The 15,700-nt window shown below is 44.1% G+C and overlaps 1 protein-coding gene across 1 annotated transcript in view; it reads left to right on the top strand.

Moving 5' to 3' along the window:
- LOC138961368 (transcription initiation protein SPT3 homolog) overlaps positions 1-15,700 on the top strand; it is a 114,562-nt gene that overhangs the window by 11,937 nt on the left and 86,925 nt on the right. The window lies entirely within an intron of this gene.

The raw sequence follows: 15,700 nt of genomic DNA on the forward strand, positions 1-15,700 counted from the left end.
CTGCTTTCCAGTTTTTATTGAGACAATAATTTGCATGAATCGTGTCTCCTTAAGAATGTTTTTGTTGTGTTTTCCGATTTTCCAGAACTGCTCGATTGTTCGTCGATGTCACGAATTCAGTGTCGGTTTTGTGTGTGTTCCTGTGTGTGGCTTTACTTCAAATTTGAATGTTGAAATCGAAGGATTATATATTGTTGAGGAAAAGACTACCTTCCTTCATCGTTGATAAGATCACCCATCGTTCTACAAACATAGTTACGTTCCTTCTGGTGTGGACGATGTCAACCATCACAGCTCTGCACAAGCTTGTGAAGAGAGTAAGGGTATCCCTGACCTCCGCTTGGACATTTACAACCATGACAGATGTGCACAAGCTTGTAAACAGAGTAAGGGTATCCCTGGCCTCCGCTTTGACATTTACAACCATGACAGATGTGCACAAGCTTGTAAACAGAGTAAGGGTATCCCTGGCCTCCGCTTTGACATTTACAACAAATCAACAGCCTAGATGTAAGTTTTCTGTGCATTTGCGGGAATGTTTTGCTGAAATAATTTTGCACGTTGACACTGATGCACACAAAAAAATCAACACGAAAGTCCCAATCAGCATTGGCCTGTCCTTGAATGTTAGTACGTGTTCCAAGATGAAGGAAGTCTTATCCCAAGTCAAACGCCAGTACAAATCTGGGTTCTTAGTCCTTCACGTGGAGACAGGTCTGGGCAAGCTTTTACATGGGGATAAGACGAAAGTTGTGAGACTGCATGGCTATTCTGAATAACGAAATTAGTTTGAATCAATCAGGAACAGGAAGTGAGTAATTATAACGGCTGCATGTTGGGAATTTTTCATTACAACACATTTCTTTTGTGGTGTTGTACGTTTCTTAGAATGCGAGCCTTTCGAGCCGAGTTCCTCTTATATTACGTAAGAGATATGAAAAAAGGTCACCGTTTGCCTTACACATTTTCCAAAGTATCTACGTCCTCGTACAAATGCTTAAAACGAAACCTTCGTTAACGGGTACTAGAGCACGTTAAGCAACTTTTAAGATGTTACTCTCCGAACTTCCAGTTTCAAATAGCCAAATTATGCACTTTATCAAGTAAAACTTTCACTAACCCTTATCGGGTGGTTTGTCGAATTATGCAGACTGATTCTTTTGTGGACAAGAAAGCTTACATCCTTTAAGACCCACCCATTCCCATTGGCTCAACGTCACGGGCCTGGTCGGGCTTGTGCATGAGATAAGACCACCCCCCCCCCCCCCCTTGGCTCAACGTCACGGGCCTGGTCGGGCTTGTGTATGGGATAAGACCACCCCCCCCCCCCCCTTGGCTCAACGTCACGGGTCTGGTCGGGCTTGTGTATGGGATAAGACCACCCCCCCCCCCCCTTGGCTCAACGTCACGGGTCTGGTCGGGCTTGTGTATGGGATAAGACCACCCCCCCCCCCCTTGGCTCAACGTCACGGGTCTGGTCGGGCTTGTGTATGGGATAAGACCACCCCCCCCCCCCCCTTGGCTCAACGTCACGGGTCTGGTCGGGCTTGTGTATGGGATAAGACCACCCCCCCCCCCCTTGGCTCAACGTCACGGGCCTGGTCGGGCTTGTGTATGGGATAAGACCACCCCCCCCCCCCCCCTTGGCTCAACGTCACGGGCCTGGTCGGGCTTGTGTATGGGATAAGACCACCCCCCCCCCCCTTGGCTCAACGTCACGGGCCTGGTCGGGCTTGTGTATGGGATAAGACCACCCCCCCCCCCCTTGGCTCAACGTCACGGGCCTGGTCGGGCTTGTGTATGGGATAAGACCACCCCCCCCCCCCTTGGCTCAACGTCACGGGTCTGGTCGGGCTTGTGCATGAGATAAGACCACCCCCCCCCCCCCCTTGGCTCAACGTCACGGGTCTGGTCGGGCTTGTGCATGAGATAAGACCACCCCCCCCCCCCCCTTGGCTCAACGTCACGGGTCTGGTCGGGCTTGTGCATGAGATAAGACCACCCCCCCCCCCCCCTTGGCTCAACGTCACGGGTCTGGTCGGGCTTGTGCATGAGATAAGACCACCCCCCCCCCCCCCCTTGGCTCAACGTCACGGGTCTGGTCGGGCTTGTGCATGAGATAAGACCACCCCCCCCCCCCCCTTGGCTCAACGTCACGGGCCTGGTCGGGCTTGTGCATGAGATAAGACCACCCCCCCCCCCTTGGCTCAACGTCACGGGTCTGGTCGGGCTTGTGCATGAGATAAGACCACCCCCCCCCCCTTGGCTACAGACCAACAGTCAACACCATAACAGCTTGCTGGAGTGATTTGACATTTTGTAATGAATTATTTTCTTAAAAATCCACTGGTTGCTTTTACGAAATTTATTCATCACACAATTTCCACTATGCAAGGAGAGCACCGAGGCTGTTGGGTTCTGGTAGGTGGCCAAGGGGATGAACGGTAAACCATGGAAAAGCTTGCCCAGATCTGGTAGGTGGCCAAGGGGATGAATGTGCACTTATTACAATTGAAAAAATCCCCTCAAATATTGGCGCTCCAAGTCTTCTTCTTCTTCTTCTTTTTCCCTTAAGCTAGCTACTAGCTAGCTGCCCTTTCCCCACCTCCTGTATCACCAACCCCTTCCCATTTTCTGCTTGTTTGTGTATCTGTTTTGTCTTTTGTTTTGTTTTTCGTTTCCTGAAAGGAGCTAATGTACTTATTCCGCCATCATGCTAACCTTTGTTTTGTAATTACTATGATTGCTTAAAATAAGCATTATATGCTTGAGTATGTAATCATCCATGCATTGTTCTTGTCATGATTAAAATTGAATAAAGTTTTGTTTAAACCAATGGTACACCATGGACAAGCTTGGCCAGATCGGAGATAATGAGCCCAGCTGTTTTCGCGAGAAGAACTGTGCCTTTAAGAATACAACGGTGCAACAATCTAGAACATTGTTTGAGAAACAAAGACAAAGAATACATTTGAACACGATGGCTGTCGTCACCAAAGTAAGCGGTTTCCTTGACCTCTCTCTCAATCTGGTCCATGCCTTTAGCCACTCGCCCAGCAAGTGTTCCAAGGGTGCGACCCGAGTGCCACCCGGCACCCAAGCAGGCATTCGGCGTTTCCAGAAACTTTGGAGAGGGTTCATGGTTGAATGCCCATTGACTGTGTGCTAGCTGTCTTCACATTTCTGTGACATTATTTTCTGATCATACCTTTGGTTTGACAACACGCATGCGAATGAATTTGACTGTGTTAGAATCTGCACATTTTGTTATTCAGTTCGCAGAACCGGTTTCATGGAAATGTTTTTAAAGAAAGGCTTCTTCATCTTCGTAATTGTTAAAAACAGTGTTTTGAGTTGGCAAAGTGATTCAAAATCGGTGTCCTTATGCAGTCGAGAAAATCGCACGGTCAGTAGTGTACGCGAACAAAGCTGAATATTTAATTGACGTTTCAAGTCATTTGCATGCGAGGAGAGTTTTGGTATAAAAGGTCGTATCTCTCTTTTGGTTTAAACACAATTTTATTCAAAATACATGACATGAAACAAATTGACAAAAATGCAGCTAGGACACGAACTCAAGCAAATGCTTATTTGACGTGACCATAATAATGCTAAGTTTCACAAGTTTTCATGATGGTGGACAACACAATTATTAACCAGAAGAACAAAATGTAGGAGGGGGGTATGGGGAGCTTAATCAAAACAGGAGGATCTACAGGGAGGGTAAAAAAAAAATTAAAAAAATTAAAAAAATAAAAAAGAGAAAAAAAAGTGAGACTAGGAATGAAGCGCGTGGGACGAGAACATCGATGCTGAGACAGTCTAGCATTAAGTAAGTTCAGATAAATGTAAATTTTCATGGAGAGGGCAGCATAAATCGTTACGAATGTATCTCTCTTTTGCAACTCGAATAACGCATTTTGCACCTGTGCATCCTCTTTGCTAATGTCTATATATAGCTTGTTTGATTGTATTGTAACTGATACCTTGTTTGATTGTATTGTAACTGATACCTCGTACATGCCGGTTGGAGAGGTTTGCTGTATCTTAATCTAGCCTAATAATCAGAGGATTGTATGTAAACGCTCAGCTTGTGAATTGATAGGGTAGAATCTAGACAGTAGTGCATCCTAAATCACTGAAAGGTGATCCAAGTTGAGTTCTTTGCCTGTGTGTAGAAAACAAAGAAAACAGTAATTTGGTTACTTTGACTATTCTGAACCACCTAGTCTCTCCCTCTCTCTCCCTCTCTTGCTCCATCTCTCCCTCTCTCTCTCTCTCTCCCCCCACCCCCTCGACCTCTCTCTTTCTCCCTCTCTCTCTCCCTCTCTCGCTCTCCCTCTCTCACCCTCTCTCCCCACCCCCTCTCTCTCTCTCTCTCTCTCTCTCTCTCTCTCTCTCTAATTTAAAACATGTATCACCAACTCCGCAGTGTCACACGATTATTCCATTGATAAGTAAAGAGCTTTAATCCTCCGGATGTATACTCTCAACCGTGTTTTCCTTTCACCCACAGCCACGGTCAACCACCGGCACATTTTGCCGTCGAGTTTGATCTTTCATTGATACGCGACTTGCTGCGGTGAGGAATTTTGATCACACAATCAGGAATGGAATGTCTTTAATTGCCCGCGCTCAGCCCCGTTCTCGACAGTAAACCCATTCCCAAAATAACGCCAAAATTACGATCCGTATCATCGTTTTGGAATGAGGTGTTCGCTTGGCGTTCTAGAGAGATTAAAATGCGACGTGAACATGCCGCGGTCAGCGGAAAGATGGCAAAGCCTGTACTGTGGCCAGTATTCAGAGACGACAGTCGCTAAACACAATATCGTTTCGTATCGCAAATAAACTCTTTCTGTCAACAGTTCACCCCGTAAATATTGGACAGTGTTTTCGGATTAAATCGAATTTTAACGTGAAAAATAACGCTTTTGGACACGATTTAGCTTCGGTTACGACCCATTGCCATGACTGTGTTTTCTGCGTATACCAAGTCTGGTACAATGTATCAGCGACATTAATTTTGAATGGTATCCAACAGTCAGTCAAAACCAGCGCCCGGGCATGGTTTGGCTGACCACATGAGGCCATCCGTTGCGGTCAGAGGTCCGCGTTGTGTGGACGTGTTTATTTGAAACGCATTAAGTGTCGGTATGCTGGGCATTATGAATGGTCGGTGTTTGACAACACTAGAATCTGGGTTAATGCGACTGACTCCCCCCCCCCCCTCCCCCTGTCTCCCTCCACCCACATATTCTTTGATCCCCCACCTCACTCACCCCCTGCTAAACCCCACCCTGACTACCTTCGCCCCCCCCCCCCCCCGAATTGTTCTTCCCACGCTTCTACCTGAGTGTCGGTGTGGACAGTCGCTTGTCAGTCTTTGTGAATGAAGTCCGACCGTACAAGGTTGGGGTGGGTGGATGAGGGAATGATTGAAGCAGTGGGAGAGGAGAGGGGGGGGGGGGGGTGGTACCTGTGACAGGTAACGACAAGGAGAGAAATCAACGAGACATGCTAACGGTCCTTAGCTCGTCTTTTGCTCCTGTCGCGAGTTTTTCACCGGGTCCCATGATCTTTGCAAATTTCAGCTCTGGTTATTCAAGATTCTTTTGAAATAGCTGAGCACTATAGTTTATCGCTCGATGCCAGACATTGTTGAAAATCATTGCTTTGTAATGGGTCAGAATGTTGACCAGTCAGTAACACAGTGAGCCGTGTTGAGGCGATCTCCGCGTCTGAGTGCCAACATTGTAGAGGTTGTTGAGTGTACGCGTATTCCTATAGTGTAGAGGTTGTTGAGTGTACGCGTATTCCTATAGTGTAGAGGTTGTTGAGTGTACGCGTATTCCTATAGTGTAGAGGTTGTTGAGTGTACGCGTATTCCTATAGTGCAGAGGTTGTTGAGTGTACGCGTATTCCTATAGTGTAGAGGTTGTTGAGTGTACGCGTATTCCTATAGTGTAGAGGTTGTTGAGTGTACGCGTATTCCTATAGTGTAGAGGTTGTTGAGTGTACGCGTATTCCTATAGTGTAGAGGTTGTTGAGTGTACGCGTATTCCTATAGTGTAGAGGTTGTTGAGTGTACGCGTATTCCTATAGTGTAGAGGTTGTTGAGTGTACGCGTATTCCTATAGTGTAGAGGTTGTTGAGTGTACGCGTATTCCTATAGTGTAGAGGTTGAGTGTACGCGTATTCCTATAGTGAAGAGGTTGTTGAGTGTACGCGTATTCCTATAGTGTAGAGGTTGTTGAGTGTACGCGTATTCCTATAGTGTAGAGGTTGTTGAGTGTACGCGTATTCCTATAGAGTAGAGGTTGTTGAGTGTACGCGTATTCCTATAGTGTAGAGGTTGTTGAGTGTACGCGTATTCCTATAGTGTAGAGGTTGTTGAGTGTACGCGTATTCCTATAGTGCAGGAAAGACATGTGCTGTTATGTATGGATCAGGATCACGTGTATTCCACACAAGTAGGTCGGAATTTATAGGCTTAATGTTTAGGTCACACGCAAAGGATTACAATTCCACTGCAGAATTGTTCTCACGCTTTTCAAATTCAGTGGAGACGCTCTTGAAAGGCAAGAAAAAAAAGTATAAAAGAACCCACCCAAACCAAAACGGAACAAACCACAAAACCCATACGCACAAAGAAAACCGCGATCATAGTTGAATCGCCAACATATTTCCTTCGCGTGTGTGTGTATCATGAGAATATGTGAACTAGTAATATAATAACAGGTAGACCAAGATAGAGCTGGAGCCTTGGAGGCGCGGTATAATGGTGTCATCGGGTCCGCATTCCTGCTTCACATTAGTAATGCAGCGATGATGAATGATAGCATATCTCCGGAGATGTGTGTAACAGGTTCTGTGTGACTTTGACACTTTCATGGCTTTATTTGCTTGCTTCAAGGGAATAGATTTGTGTGGATACGGCATTTTCAAAACCGCCAGGTGTGTTATGCATTAAAGTCGTTAAGAAAAGCCATATAGTGGGAAGATGCATGTTCATTCAATTGTGATACGTCGTCGGCGGTCTGTGCACGTCTGTCTGTTTTGATTAGTGCTGATACAGAGTTCTGTTTTTAAATCAATAGGAGTGTTATGGTTGAAGATATCGTTTAGTAAAGCCAGAAAAAGTAGATTTACATTGACATTTTGATTCTTCGTGTGTCGTCTGTGTGCCTGCTTGTGTGCCTGTCTGTCTCTATGAGACACACACACACACACACACACACACACACACACACACACACACACACACACACACACACACACACACACACACACACACACACACACACACACACACACACACACACACACACACACACAACCCCCCATACTCACCCTTTCACCTCGTAGTAATAGGTTGATAAATGAAGTTATACCAACATTATTTTACAATTGATACACAGTCGTACAAACTGGGTCATGCTGACCCGACCCGGCCAGGTCACTCTCGACCTACTTGTGAGGGGGGAGAGAGTCGAGCGCATCCGGAAACCCCGATCCTCCTGAAGTCTTTATACCTGTGGGAGGAGAGCTGACAAGGCCACGAAAGGGCGTAGTTGAAGTGTCATTAAATCGTCTCCTTCTCAGGCCCCCCACCCCATCCCCCGGCTTGCTTGTTTTCTCACACCCCCGCCGTCACACTCAATAGAGATAGTATGAAAATGAAGACACCAGTATGACGCGAATGTGGTGTTTATTTGTCCGGTTAGCTTTGTCAACGATTAGCTTTGTCTGGTTAGCTTTGTGAACGATTAGCTTTGTCCGGTTAGCTTTGTCAACGATTAGCTTTGTCCGGTTAGCTTTGTCAACGATTAGCTTTGTCCGGTTAGCTTTGTCAACGATTAGCTTTGTCCGGTTAGCTTTGTCAACGATTAGCTTTGTCCGGTTAGCTTTGTCAACGATTAGCTTTGTCCGGTTAGCTTTGTCAACGATTAGCTTTGTCCGGTTAGCTTTGTGAACGATTAGCTTTGTCCGGTTAGCTTTGTCAACGATTAGCTTTGTCCGGTTAGCTTTGTCAACGATTAAACAATTGGTCATCCTATGTGAGAGCGCAGTTTGGATATCGTTTTGTTTGGATGTGCTGTCTGCAAGTGGATGTGCTGTCTGCATGTGGATGTGCTGTCTGCAAGTGGATGTGCTGTCTGCATGTGGATGTGCTGTCTGCAAGTGGATGTGCTGTCTGCAAGTGGATGTGCTGTCTGCATGTGGATGTGCTGTCTGCATGTGGATGTGTTGTCTACATGTGGATGTGTTGTCTGCATGTGGATGTGCTGTCTACATGTGGATGTGTTGTCTACATGTGGATGTGCTGTCTGCATGTGGATGTGCTGTCTGCATGTGGATGTGCTGTCTGCATCCGTCTTGAAAGGGAATGTTTATTATTGTGGGTACCTTTATAACGACAGGAAGAAGATGACATTTTCTTAAGCAGAGAGTATTGTTGATTTTGTTGCTTTCCGACTTCCACCAGAGTTTGGACACACACCAGAGTTTGGACACACACCAGAGTTTGGACACACACCAGAGTTTGGACACACACCAGAGTTTGGACACACACCAGAGTTTGGACACACACCAGAGTTTGGACACACACCAGAGTTTGGACACACACCAGAGTTTGGACACACACACCAGAGTTTGGACACACACCAGAGTTTGGACACACACCAGAGTTTGGACACACACCAGAGTTTGGACACACACCAGAGTTTGGACACACACCAGAGTTTGGACACACACCAGAGTTTGGACACACACCAGAGTTTGGACACACACCAGAGTTTGGACACACACCAGAGTTTGGACACACACCAGAGTTTGGACACACACCAGAGTTTGGACACACACCAGAGTTTGGACACACACCAGAGTTTGGACACACACCAGAGTTTGGACACACACCAGAGTTTGGACACACACCAGAGTTTGGACACACACCAGAGTTTGGACACACACCAGAGTTTGGACACACACCAGAGTTTGGACACACACCAGAGTTTGGACACACACCAGAGTTTGGACACACACCAGAGTTTGGACACACACCAGAGTTTGGACACACACCAGAGTTTGGACACACACCAGAGTTTGGACACACACCAGAGTTTGGACACACACCAGAGTTTGGACACACACCAGAGTTTGGACACACACCAGAGTTTGGACACACACCAGAGTTTGGACACACACCAGAGTTTGGACACACACCAGAGTTTGGACACACACCAGAGTTTGGACACACACCAGAGTTTGGACACACACCAGAGTTTGGACACACACCAGAGTTTGGACACACACCAGAGTTTGGACACACACCAGAGTTTGGACACACACCAGAGTTTGGACACACACCAGAGTTTGGACACACACCAGAGTTTGGACACACACCAGAGTTTGGACACACACCAGAGTTTGGACACACACCAGAGTTTGGACACACACCAGAGTTTGGACACACACCAGAGTTTGGACACACACCAGAGTTTGGACACACACCAGAGTTTGGACACACACCAGAGTTTGGACACACACCAGAGTTTGGACACACACCAGAGTTTGGACACACACCAGAGTTTGGACACACACCAGAGTTTGGACACACACCAGACTTTTGACACACACCAGAGTTTGGACACATTCTTGTTAAACAGATCTGTTAAAGAATTAAGTGTGCTTCTTCTTGGTGTGTTATTCGTCATGGAGAGCTAATATTGACTGGTTGGACAGTTACTGTGTGCTCTGGTCACTTACTTTTCATCCCTTCCGGCCTAATCTTGAAATCATTCAACGCTACGCAGTTTAAGATTCACTTTGTTGTTGTTTGAAATGATTTTGTTAAAAGTAATTTCTATCTTTGATTCATTCGGTTTAATAAATTGCACATAACATGCACGGTGTTTCACATCATGCTACTACTGTATTTCTTGTTGTTGATCTTCGGGGTGTATCATTGCACTGTATGCCGGAACGTAGTGTACTCGTTGGCGTCGAATTCACGCTGTACGATTTGAAACATACCAATTTTGCGCAGGGCTCAAAGTCTACCACCATGACGGCTGAGAGAGAGGCGCATTCTATAGTTTAGATTTATGTACACCTCCATTCATAAGCCCCGAGTTCGAGCGACTTGGAAGGAGTATTTTCATTGACACGCGGCCCGCCCCTGCCCTCATCTCCCCCCTCCCCCCCCACACACACACACGTAGAAGCAGTAGAATTTGTTTTGAATCAAGTAGGTCGCACCGGGTAGCGCAGTATGGGCATATCTGTTGATAACGAAGGTGAACGGGTGCATCAAACTCGTCACGAGGTATCAGCAATGTTGGGAGTGAGATTGTCAGTCGTGAGAGTTGTTAGGTATTGTCCGTTTGCGATACGCCTGAGACCTGGTTTTTCGAAATTATCTCGCAATCTACACATATTTTGCAATGTGGATAAGAACATAATAAGTACGTCAAAAGTATACCTAATTTAATTTATATTTACTATAATCCTTACTTTCCTCTGGTTAATTATTTCTTCATAAAGACTACTTAAAATGAATCAAATGTTTCCCCCTTTCCAGGCCTCTACAAACCTGCAGGTCATTTTTTTTCCACCTGTGCCGTGCCACCTTATTCGTGCATCTCGTGCTGACACAATACATGTCACACAAACACCGAAACTATCCAAGGGTTTGCACACCTGAACTGGTAAAGATGTTGTCCGAGGTGAAAAAGATTATTGTGAATGTGCAGAAGAAGCTGAAAAAGGGAGCCTATATATTATTATTATTATTATTATTATTATTATTATTATTATTGTGATCATTTTTTATGTGCCTAATCTAGATATAGCCCTTGGCGCTTAAATATTAATTTCTGCCGTTTGAAATATATCAGTGGAATAACGTTGCAAAAAGAGCTTGCCACGCACTTGAAATTTCATGAACCACATAATTTAAAGCAGTGACCGATAACAACAAAAGAAATGGATTGTCGTCGAACAAGGAGCAAAAACAATAACAAACAAGCAAACACACACACACACACACACACACACACACACACACACACACACACACACACACACACACACACACACACACAGACACACACATACACACACATACTCTCTCTCTCTTTCTTTCTCTGTCTCTCACGCTGGAACAAACTAGATAGAACACTGTATCTATGGCGTAGGAATGCTTCCAGCTTTAAAGACAACCCCTTTAACAACAATTGTTCGATGCGGGGAAAACCCCGACACAGTCCAACCTGGATGACACAAACGTTACGCCATAAAATGCACGAGTTTGACCTCCATTTTGCAAAACTGGTTCAGGGGCCCGGACAAGGGCTTACATTTTATTATCTGGTACAGGAAATTATGAAGACCTAATTAATACCAATCTGCCTATATTCTACGAACGTACAAATCCTATTAGGTATACTTCAAGGGAACATATTTTCTTCTTCTTCTAATATAAAAATGTGTGTAGCTTGCAAGATAGAACTAAAAAACCGGGTCTCAGGCTGATCGAAAACGGGCTATAGTCAGACCAAGATTTTGGGCCCGCTTACAGTGTTTTTCTTCATCTTTATGAAAACATATGTCCCGGAAAAATTGAAGATGTATAGAGAGGGAGAAGAATATGTTTTAGATTTAAAAGCTGGTCTGATTTTATGATATTTTCCTTTTCAATTGTCAGTATTAGGAATTGATACCCTCTAAAAAGTGGAGCAGAGTACGAACATTGCAAAAGTTTGGTAAAGGATTGCGTCTGAACCGAATCGTATCCGAATACTATCCTAGTCTTCATCCTGAACTATTTTTATTTATTTATGATACTCTTTTTAAACCTAAATGGGGTGTCCGTTTTAGAATCGGATAAGACTTAATTTTGTTTGAAAAACGGATGTAAGGAGTGACGATTTTTTGTTTTGTAATCAGGTCTCATTATATTTAGTCAAGTTTTGACTAAATATTTTAACATCGAGGGGGAATCGAAACGAGGGTCGTGGTGTATGTGCGTGTGTCTGTCTGTGAGTGTGTGTAGAGCGATTCAGACTAAACTACTGGACCGATCTTTATGAAATTTGACATGAGAGTTCCTGGGTATGAAATCCCCGAACGTTTTTGAGTCACTTGAGAAAAAGTGACTCTATGTAATCGGTCAGTGTTAGTCTGTCCGGCCGGCCGTCCGGCCGGCCGTCCGGCCGGCCGTCCGTAGACACCACCTTAACGTTGGACTTTTCTCGGAAACTATCAAAGCGATCGGGCTCATATTTTGTTTAGTCGTGACCTCCAATGACCTCTACACTTTAACGATGGTTTCGTTGACCTTTGACCTTTTTCAAGGTCACAGGTCAGCGTCAAAGGAAAAATTAGACATTTTATATCTTTGACAAAGTTCATCGGATGTGATTGAAACTTTGTAGGATTATTCTTTACATCAAAGTATTTACATCTGTAGCCTTTTACGAACGTTATCAGAAAAACAAGGGAGATAACTAGCCTTTTCTGTTCGGCAACACACAACTTAACGTTGGGCTTTTCTCGGAAACTATAAAAGTGACCGGGCTCAAATTTTATGTGAACGTGACTCATTGTGTTGTGAATAGCAATTTCTTCCTGTCCATCTGATGCCTCATATAATATTCAGAACTGCGAAAGTGACTCGATCGAGCGTTTGCTCTTCTTGTTTTCATTTTTTTGATAAATGTCTTTGATGACGTCATATCCGGCTTTTCGTGAAAGTTGAGGCGGCACTGTCACGCTCTCATTTTTCAACCAAATTGATTGAAATTTTGGTCAAGCAATCTTCGACGAAGCCCGGACTTCGGTATTGCATTTCAGCTTGGTGGCTTAAAAATTAATTAATGACTTTGGTCATTAAAAATCTGAAAATTGTAAAAAAAAATAAAAATTTATAAAACGATCCAAATTTACGTTCATCTTATTCTCCATCATTTTCTGATTCCAAAAACATATAAATATGTTATATTCGGATTAAAAACAAGCTCTGAAAATTAAATATATAAAAATTATTATCAAAATTAAATTGTCGAAATCAATTTAAAAACACTTTCATCTTATTCCCTGTCGGTTCCTGATTCCAAAAACATATAGATATGATATGTTTGGATTAAAAACACGCTCAGAAAGTTAAAACAAAGAGAGGTACAGAAAAGCGTGCTATCCTTCTTAGCGCAACTACTACCCCGCTCTTCTTGTCAATTTCACTGCCTTTGCCATGAGCGGTGGACTGACGATGCTACGAGTATACGGTCTTGCTGAAAAATGGCATTGCGTTCAGTTTCATTCTGTGAGTTCGACAGCTACTTGACTAAATGTTGTATTTTCGCCTTACGCGACTTGTTTTTCTCATGATCAGGGATTCCGCGGTGTTAAATGTGTGATCACGTCACCGAACTTTCAAAAAACCAATTTTCTACAGTAATGTCTTGAGAACTGAAATGCGATATTTTTTATATTCATTAAAATGTTTGAATGTCAGAGACATTAAACTTTTTATTCTTCAAAGGAAGTACTGGCAACACACCTGTCAGTAACGTTAGGGGAATTCGGATTGAGGAGGAAGAACAAAGTTTTTGAGAATGTAACCAAGCAAATCAGGTCAATTAAATGCCAGGTGTATGGAAGCTGATGAAACATTATTCTTTGTACGTTTTTTGTTTTTTTTCTACTTTCTTTCTTTCTTTCGTTATTCCGTATTTTTTCTCTCTTGTTTTTCTCTTTCTTTGTGTTTTTCTTTCTTTCTTTGTGTGTATACTATAAACCATGAGTTAAATATACATTCATTCAGCGAACTATTAAAATAAAAAGAATGTGTAGGTTACTGATTTGTTTCCAAATATTGAGATGGATTACTTCATCAGTAAGTGTAGACAGGTCTAGGGTCTGGGCATGCACGGTCAGATTGGCCAGAAAACCTTTCCACAATGGCAAAGTCACGCCGTATAGTCGGCTATACTGAGAGCGCACCTCTGGACCGCGGAAGTAAAGCGTTTTCGCCAACATCACGGTTAGTGTCCTCCATTCAAAGCAAATTACTACTGTGTCTGTTTGAAACTACCTACATCCTTTAGTTATGGTTGTGTGTATGCATAAGGTATGTATCTGGTACATGTGTGGTTTTCAGCGAAAAATATACACGTAAACGAACATACGAACCGATTTGCTGTAGATACGTCCATATTTTAACATATTCGTCCATTTTCATCTCATCCTACACGATTCCTTGTCGATAAATGGACTGCTGAACCTAACTATTATTTTCATTGATGTGTCCCGCGCAGATATGTGATATTTCACCATTTAAAACGGTCTGGAGTTTGCTAAAATTCAAAAGGAAATGAAGCTGTCAAAACAGTGTGGTATCGCACCCCCGCAACGCCTGGATCGGAATAAATTGCCTCCGTGCTGGAGACTATAGACAGCATCACGGTCATTTATTGAGCTGAAGAGTCCGGGTGCGGAGGCGCACGCTCGATATAGCCTTGAATATACGGGGTGAAAGTGTATCTTTAAAACAAGACTTCTCCCATTTTCTGTATATGTGACGTCACGTGCGAAATGTTAACACCCCCCTACCCCCCGCCCCCCTAACCCCCGCCCCCCTAACCCCCGCCCCCCTAACCCGCCCTCCCCCCCCCCCCCCCCCCCCCCCCCCGAGCAATAGAAAGAAGTCTGAGTGCGACTAGGTTCACAGTGTCAGTATTTCCCTTCATTTGTCTACTTGAAGTGCTTGTATTGTATCGTGTTTAAAAAGTGTATTGTTACATTACTTCGTTGGAACCTGATTCCTTTTCGGTTTGTGTGGTGTGTGTGTGTGTGTGTGTGTGTGTGTGTGTGTGTGTGTGTGTGTGTGTGTGTGTGTGTGTGTGTGTGTGTGTGTGGACAGACAGACAGACAGGGAGGGGAGCGGTTATTGTGGAGAAGTCGGGGAAAAAGAGGAAGACGGCATGAAAAGATGAAGCCACAAGACAGTACAGGTGATACACGGGTTAGATTCTCCACCCGGTATCGGGTAGATTCTCTATCCGGTATGGACCTCCTCTTGAACTCTGTCACCTTTCCTTGTCTTTTCTTCTCACTTTCTACGGCAGGAAAGCTTTGCCTCAAATCCTTTTACATTCTTCAAGACTTTATCTGCTCTTTCTGTTGATCACTGGGCTTTAAAGGTCGGGCTGCGTTGCCGGCGCTTTGTTGCAGCGTAAATCGACCTTCGATGGTGAGACGGCACAATGTGATATTTTACAAAGTTAGAGGTGTTTTTGTTTTGTTCTTTTGTTGTTGTCTTTTGCGACAGACAGACAGACAGACAGATAGAGAGGGATTTTTTGAACGCAAGGTTCGAGATTGGCGGAAGAAAATTTAGTTTGAGAATGCTAAACTTTTAGAGGATGCTTTTAGGAGAAATATTTTCATTGGATTAAGAGATACTCGTAGTGCAGATTAGCGCGGTCTTTACAGTGGGATCAGCGCCTGGAACTCTATGAAGAGACTCGGTGATGGGGTTCACCATTATTATAAAGATATTCGGTTTACTGTTTCCCGGTTGCAACACTACAGCTTCAAAGAACTTTTATTTGATATATTTGTGCAGGTTGTACAAACTTTGACAATGAAATGATGACAGGGGATGGACATTCTGAGATGTATTATTTTTGTTGCAGTT

This window comes from Littorina saxatilis, linkage group LG3 (genome assembly GCF_037325665.1).
Source record: "Littorina saxatilis isolate snail1 linkage group LG3, US_GU_Lsax_2.0, whole genome shotgun sequence".
In the NCBI taxonomy this organism is placed as follows: domain Eukaryota; kingdom Metazoa; phylum Mollusca; class Gastropoda; order Littorinimorpha; family Littorinidae; genus Littorina; species Littorina saxatilis.